The following is an 8,462-nucleotide window of genomic DNA, read 5'->3' as shown; positions in this document are numbered from 1 at the left end:
ATATACACTATATGCATGTAACTTTCTTTTGATTTGAATTATCCATTTGTTTGTACATAATGATGAATGACTTTTTCGTGACGATCACATCCTTTAAAATTTGCAGAATATAATTCAGCCCTAAACACTTCAGTGTTTTCATGTTTTTGAAAGATAGGTTGATTTGTCAATTCGATGCACCATGCGTGTTGCCTATGATTTTTAACGTGTGTTGCTGGTTTGCTGTCTTTATGGCGATAATTTCACATTTTCCCATTATGAAATTAAGTCGACAAGTTATTTTTCTACACATTGACAATCATCACTTTTCTAAAAATAAGGAGATGTTGTATTATTGCCAATGAGACAACTATCTACTAAAAGTTCAAACACAGTGGAAGAAATAAATTATATGCAACCGTAAATAGTTATCAAAGGTAACAGGATTATAAATTTGTACGCCAGACGCGCGCTTCGTCTACACAAGACTCATCAGTGTCGCTCATATCAAAATATTTATAAAGCCAAAAAAGTACGAAGTTGAAGAGCATTGAGGATCCAAAATTCCAAAAAGTTGTGCCAAATACGGCTAAGGTAATCTATGCCTGGGATAAGAAAATCCTTAGTTTTTTGAAAAAATCAAAGTTTTGTAAAACAAGTAATCTTTAAAAAAATGACCACATAATTGATATTCATGTCAACACCGAAATGTTGACTACTGGGCTGGTGATACCCTCGGGGACGAAACGTCCACCAGCAGTGGCATCGACCCAGTGGTGTAAATAGTTATCAAAGGTACCAGGATTATAAATTTGTACGCCAGACGCGCGTAAGGCCTTCAATAATGAGAAAAGCCCATTACGTTTAGTTGGCTATAAAGGCCCTGACATGGAACAATACGAAACAATACAATTAAGAAACTAGCGACCTAATTTATCCAAAAATAATTTACAAAAAGCAATTATGTTTTTTATAAGACATGAACCAACTACAGGCTCCTGACTTGGGTCAGGCACATACAGAATTTGGAGGAATTAAACATGTTTAAAGGCGCCAAACCGTTGATATAGTTCTGTATTTCCACTGCAGTTTATAACAGGCTGTGATATGACTCCTTTGTATATTGGAGTTCACAACTTGATTCCCACGACATTTAACGATTCTTGTTATATTAATATTATATCAAACCGGTATGCGTCTTGACGAAAGGCACAGTTAGCAATATAAACGGTACCAATTGTTCTGCACCAGATACGCATTTCGAAAATAATGTTTCTTCAGTGAAGCTCGAGGCCAAATTATTTTGGATCCCCTTTTTTAACGATCAATGCTTTAGATCTATCCGATTGCAATGCTAGACCACCGTTAGTTATTCCTTCACGAACATTTTGCTCTATATATCGAATGACTCACATAGAAAGTTAAATATTCTATAGTAAACTTAATAAGGGGGTTGCAAACTTATTTATGCAATTCAATATGTGGTTAAAACTAAAGTTTTGAAATGAAACATTTTTATTCTGAATAAAATAAAAATAAAAGTATTTGTAAAAGAATTTCAGGAATCAAGTACTAACTGTTTCCAGAAGATCTGCCTCTACACACTAACATGCGAAGACACTATCCTAAAATATTAAGGTGAAATTTATTCATGTTGTATATTTGAAAGTCATAAATGTGTTAAAAATAAGGAAGCACGTCGAGTTTCACAATATTCTTGAAATACATCATTCGTCTTACTGGTAAACAGACACTTTTCAAGGACTTAAAAACACTGACCGATTGTAAATTATGCAATCGTCAAGTTTCTTTGTAAATACTTCGTTACTCAAAGCGATGTGCAATTTAGCATTTATATCATGGGAAATATTTTATTTTTGCAGTGGATAATTCTCCTGCTGATAAAAATTAAGTATACTTTTTTTTATTAGTATTGACCCATAACTTTTAAAAAAATCTTTAAAAAATGAATATATTGAAGAAAAAAATCATTCTTACAACAATCAATCTTCGAAATTACAATATACTTAAACATGTAATTTGGCCTTTATAACTTTTTTGAATTCGAGCGTCACTAACGAGTCGTTATAGACGAAAAGCGCGTCTGGCGTTAATACAAAATTTAATCCTGGTATATATGATGAGTTTATATACAACCACTGGGTCAATGCCACTGCTGCTGGAGTTGTGATCTTCCGAGGGTATCACCAAGCCCAGTAGTCAGCACTTCTGTGCTGACATGAATTATCTTTGATATGGTCATATTTGTAAATTGACTATAACAAAACTTTTGAATTTTTGAAATCCTAATGCGTTTCTACCTCAGGAATAGATAACCTTAGCTGTATTTGGCAAAACATTTAGGAATGTTTGTCCTCATTGCACTTCTCGTACTTTATTTGGCCTTTTAACTTTTTTGGATTTCGAGCATCACTGATGAGTCTTTTGTAGATGAAAAGCGCGACTGGCGTTAATACAAAATTAAATCCTGGTTTTTTATGATGATTTTATTTATATGTTGCCGCTTCATTTAACGCATAAGCATTCCTTGTAAATGTAAATAAAGAAAATCGCGTCGAACGGTAACTGGAACGATTCTGTCCCCTTTAACGGTCAGTGTCCTCTCGGTCGATAGTCAGTCGGAATATAACGACTAAAATTTATGAAATATATAAATAAGCAGATGAGGTATGATCGCCAATAAGACAACTATCCACTAAAGTTAAATTCAAGTGGATGTTAAAAATTATTGGAAATTACCGTAAGGCTTTCAAAAATAAGAAAAACGCATACGATACATTAACAATTCAATTTTATTTGTTACAAAACAATTATACGAAACACAGATATGACAGATATGAACCAACAACATCTACTAGACTACAGGATCCTCACTTGGCCCTAAACCTGAAGATTTAGGTTGACAGTTGAAAAACGCTTATATATTTAACTGTGTGCTTTTAGCTCACCTGGTCCGTCGTCGTCGTCCGTCGTTAGCTTTTACAAAAATCTTCTCCTCTGAAACAACTTGGCCAAATTAAACCAAACTTGGCCACAATCATCATTGGGGTATCTAGTTTCAAAATGTGTGGCGTGACCCGGACAACCAACCAATATGGCCGCCATGGCTAAAAATAGAACATAGGGGTAAAATGTAAATTTTGGCTTATAACTCTGAAACCTAAGCATTTAGAGCAAATCTGACATGGGGTCAAGATCTATCTGCCCTGAAATTTTCAGACAAATCGGACAACCCGTTGTTGGGTTGCTTCCCTCAAATTAGTAATTTTAAGGAAATTTTGCAGTTTTGGGTTATTATCTTGAATATTATTATAGATAGAGATAAACTGTAAACAGCAATAATGTTCAGCAAAGTAAGATCTACAAATAAGTCAAATTACCAAAATTGTCAATTGACCCCTTAAGGAGGAGTTATTGCCCTTTATAGTCAATTTTTAACCATTTTTCTAAAACTTCAGTATTCATTTAAAAAATCTTCTTCTCTGAAACTACCAGGCCAAATTGAACCAAACTTGGCCATAATCATCATTGGGGTATCTAGTTTAAAACAATGTGTGGCGTGACCCTTCCAGCCAACCAAGATGGTCCAAGATGGGGGGGGGGGGGTAAATTGTATATCAGTTCAACATCTATTTGCCCTGAAATTTACAGACAAAACAGACAAACCGTTGTTGTGTTGCTGCCCCAGTATAAGTAATTTCAAGGAAATTTTGCACTTTTCGGTTATTATCTTGAATATTATTATAGATAGAGATAAACTGTAAACAGCAATAATGTTCAGCAATGAAAGATCTACAAAAACGGCAAAGGACCAAAATTATCAGTTGACCCCTTAAAGCGTTATTGCCCTTTATAGTATTTTTTTACAATTTTCATAATTTTTTGTAAATTTTTGTAAATTTTTAGAAAATATTTTCCACTGCAATTACTGGGCCAAGTCCATTATAGATAGAGATAATTGTAGCAACAAGAATGTTCAGTAAAGTAAGATCTACAAACACATCACGATCACAAAAACATAACTTTGTCATGAATTTATCTGTGTCCATTGTTTAATATGCATCAAGGTGAGCGACACAGGCTCTTGAGAGCCTCTAGTTCTATGTTGTGATGTTATGCTATTTTTTCAGAAAAAGGGAGAAGGTTTGGATCCATTTAAACGTTTAATCCTGCTGCAAATGTTTGCACCTGTCCTAAGTCAGGAATCTGATGTACAGTAGTTGTCGTTTGTTTATGTAATTTATACGTGTTTCTCGTTTCTCGTGTTTTTATATAGATTAGACCGTTGGTTTTCCCGTTTGAATGGTTTACTTTGTTTATGTGTTACATATTTGTTTTTCGTTCATTTTTTTACATAAATAAGGCCGTTAGTTTTCTCGTTTGAATTGTTTTACATTATCTTATCAGGGCCTTTTATAGCTCACTAGGCCGTACGGTGACCTATAGTTGTTAATGTCTGTGTTCTTTTGGTCTTTTGTGGATAGCTGTCTCATTGGCAATCATACCACATCTTCTTTTTTATAGTACACTAGTAGTTTTGGGGCCCTTTATAGCTTGTTGTTCGGTGTAAGCCAAGGCTCCGTGTTGAAGGCCGTATATTCACCTATAATGATTTACTTTTTTTAAATTGGTATTTGGATGGAGAGTTGTCTCATTGGCACACCACATCTTCCTATATCTATTAACTCACCAGATTGATTGATACACAAAAAAACACGGACTGGACTGGGCTGGGCTTGGCTGGACACGATTTATCCATCCCTCATTCCTAACCACAACAAAACACTAAGTACAGATCCTTGAGTACTCGCAGTTACAGACTTCAATAATTGCAAAGCAAATAACAAGTTTAAATTACTAAAATATGAATGAATCAGTTCACATCCAACATGTAATGCATTAATTGTGAAGACCTCTTTGACAGCTAGGGAAAACATGACTTTGTGCAATGACAAAATATAGGTATCGTCGGATTGTAGTTTAACAATAATTTTCAATATAATTTTGATTTACTGATAACAAAATCATCATTTCTATAAATTTCCTGTTTACAAAAGTATGAATTTTTCAAAGTACTAAGGACTTTCTTATCCCAGGCATAGATTACCTTAGCCGTATTTGGCGCAACTTTTTGAAATTTCGGGTTCTCAATGCTCTTTAATTTTTTCCTTGTTTGGCTTCATAATCATTTTGATCTGAGCGTCACTGGTGAGTCTTATGTAGACGAAACGCGCGTCTGGCGTATACAATTATAAGCATGGTACCTTTGATAACCACTAACAACGTTGGATCGATGCCACTGCAGATGAACGTTTCGTCCCCGAGGTTATCACCAGCCCAGTAGTCATGGTAGTCAGCACCTCGGTGTTTACATGAATATCAATTATATGGTCAATTTTATAAATTTCCTGTTTACAAAAGTATGAATTTTTCAAAATACTAAGGATTTTCTTATCCCAGGCATAAATTACCTTAGCCGTATTTGGCCCAGGTTTTTGGAATTTTGGGTTCTCAATGCTCTTCAACTGTTTTCCTTGTTTGGTTTTATAATAATTTTGATCTGAGCGTCACTGATGAGTCTAATGTAGACGAAACGCGCGTCTGGCGTATAAAATTATAAGCCTGATACCTTTGATCACTAAGACGTTAAGCACGTTATTGCGTCCATACCGTGTTATCAACCAGTCCACACTAATTAACAGCTATTCTATAAAATCATAACACCTAAATTATATAAATTTTATATCCATAGATGAGACAGGTAAATACTATTCCGAAAAATACTACAAATTGTTTCAACGTTGTCGATTCGGGACGCTATTTATGGTGGATCATCTGTATTTCCTCAGATAGAATTTTCTCAATAGTAAGATACTATCAACAAGACCACAAAGAATAATAATAATTCCGATCACTGGGGTTGTTTGTTTAGAAGAGGTTCTTAACATCAATTCTCTGTAATAATAGACCAAATATGAAAAATTTTGGCCAGATTATTTTTTTCCGATTACTTTTTTTTAAGCTGACATGGTCCAAACTAACAGTCAAATTAAAAAAAAAATCAATAAAAAAAATCTGAATAGTCTGGTTGCCTTGGAAACCACGTGCCATCATATGTATATATTAGTATAGCAAGGAGAAATGGCTAACATTGTATTTTATTGTAAAAATGAGATAAAGCATATCGTTTTTTGTTATTTTCATGGGTATAAGAGCAGATTATAATCATTTAAACTGCTAACTGCCAAATTTTTCGAAAAAAAACCCTGTTTTTTGGTACATAAGGTGGTCCACTTAACATGATTTTTGCCGATTTTTGTCATTTTTTACATCTGATTTTACCGAAAACGCAGAAATCCTCACATAAAAGACTATAAAATATAAAATTTTGGATGTTTTGTCAACAAAATGCTGCAAAACAATTCTTGGGTAATGTTGCAGAAAGTTGCCAATAGAGGAATATTAGTCATTGTAATTTACCCTGAAATCCCCCCCTTTTTTAGGTTCTATTTGTAAATAAATATTTCATATGAATATTTTCATGAAAAAATAGTCCTTTCTTATGAAAACAACTATTTTTAGATGTTTTGAGGGTAATTGTATCATATTGCATGTTCCAGCAATTAAAAATTTCATGCACAAACTAATCTGGATGTAATTTCGAAAAATGAGTTATTTCCTTTTTTTGAAAATCTTCGTTCAATAACATTGAGACAACTTGATTATACTATTTCTGGATCACTATTCCCTATTTGACAGCTTTACAACAATTATCATTGAAGTATTCAACAGATAGAGACATACTGAATTATGAATGTTGCCTGTCCATTTTTAAAACAATTTCCGAACATAATTTGTGACATTTATTACACTGAAATATCACATTGAAACTCTGAGTATTGAAAACTTTCAACTAGTCTATGAAACACAAGGTAAACGTTGGACAGAAATTGACTTAATAAATCGTGTAACCGTCCTCTGAAACATATTGAAAGCCTAATAGAGGTCAGAAAAAGAAAACCCACTTGTGAAGTTCCCGATTCCCATAACCTCAGGAAAATAAATATCTAAGCATTTTTATCGTAGGCTTTTTTTTGTAAAGTTTTAATCTAAAATTCAACAATGGGCAATCTTATTTTTATACGACCGCAAAAATTAAAAAAATTTTGGTCGTATATTGGTATCATGTTGGCGGCGTCGTCGTCGTCCGAAGACATTTGGTTTTCACACTCTAACTTTAGTAAAAGTAAATAGAAATCTATGAAATTTAAACACAAGGTTTATGACTATAAAAGGAAGGTTGGGATTGATTTTGGGTGTTTTGGTCACAATTGTTTAGGAATTAGGGGCCAAAAAGGGCCCAAATAAGTATTTTTCTTGGTTTTCACAAAATAACTTTAGAATAAGTAAACAGAAATCTATGAAATTTTAACATAAGGTATATGACCACAAAAGGAAGGTTGGGATTGATTTTGGGAGTTTAAGTCCAAACAGTTTAGGAATTAGGGTCCAAAAAAGGGTCCCAAAATAAGCATTTTTCTTGGTTTTTGCACTCTAACTTTAGTATAAGTTAATAGAAATCTATAAAATTTAAACACAAGGTTTATGACCACAAAAGGAAGGTTTGGATTGATTTTGGGAGTTTTGGTCCCAACGAATTAGGGGCCAAAAGGGTCCCAAATTAAACTTTGTTTGATTTCATCAAAAATTGAACTATTGGGGTTCTTTGATATACCGAATCTAACCGTGTATTTAGATTCTTTATTTTTGGTCCCATTTTGAAATTGGTCTACATTAAGGTCCAAAGGGTCCAAAATTAAACTTAGTTTGATTTTAACAAAAATTGAATTCGTGGGGTTTTTTGATATGCTGAATCTAAACATTTACTTAGTTTTTTTTATTATGGGCCCAGTTTTCAAGTTCGTCCAATTAAATCGGGGTCCAAAATTAAACTTTGTTTGATTTCAACAAAAAATCAATATATGGGGTTCTTCAATATGCTGAATCTAACCATATATTTAGATTTTTTAGTATTTAGGACCGGTTATCAAATTGGTCCATTTTGAGGTCTAAAGGGTCCAAAATTGAACTTTATTTGATTTCATAAAAAATTGAATTCTTGTTTTTTTTTTATATGATGAATCGAACCATGTATTTAGATTTTGGATATTAGAATACCACAAAGGGATGGTAAGAATTGTCTTTTGGAGTTATGGTTCAAACCGTTAAGGAATAAGGTGCAAAAAAGGGGGAAAGGGTTGCCAGGTTAATGGACAATTACTTAAGTACAAAACATAATTTAAAAGCAGTGTAAGGTTGGTAATTGAAACTCATTTTAAAAGCTCACCCAAACTTCTCTCAAATTATGTATATTGGAAATTTACCAAAAACTTTGTTATTAATATATTCCATTGTAAATTTGCCAAAAACTTTATTTTAATGAACTTCATTGGAAATTTGCC

The sequence above is a fragment of the Mytilus edulis genome, chromosome 7, assembly GCF_963676685.1.
Source record: "Mytilus edulis chromosome 7, xbMytEdul2.2, whole genome shotgun sequence".
Lineage (NCBI taxonomy): Eukaryota > Metazoa > Mollusca > Bivalvia > Mytilida > Mytilidae > Mytilus > Mytilus edulis.
The sequence above is the reverse complement of the archived record's forward strand: the minus strand, read 5'-3'. Positions refer to the sequence as shown.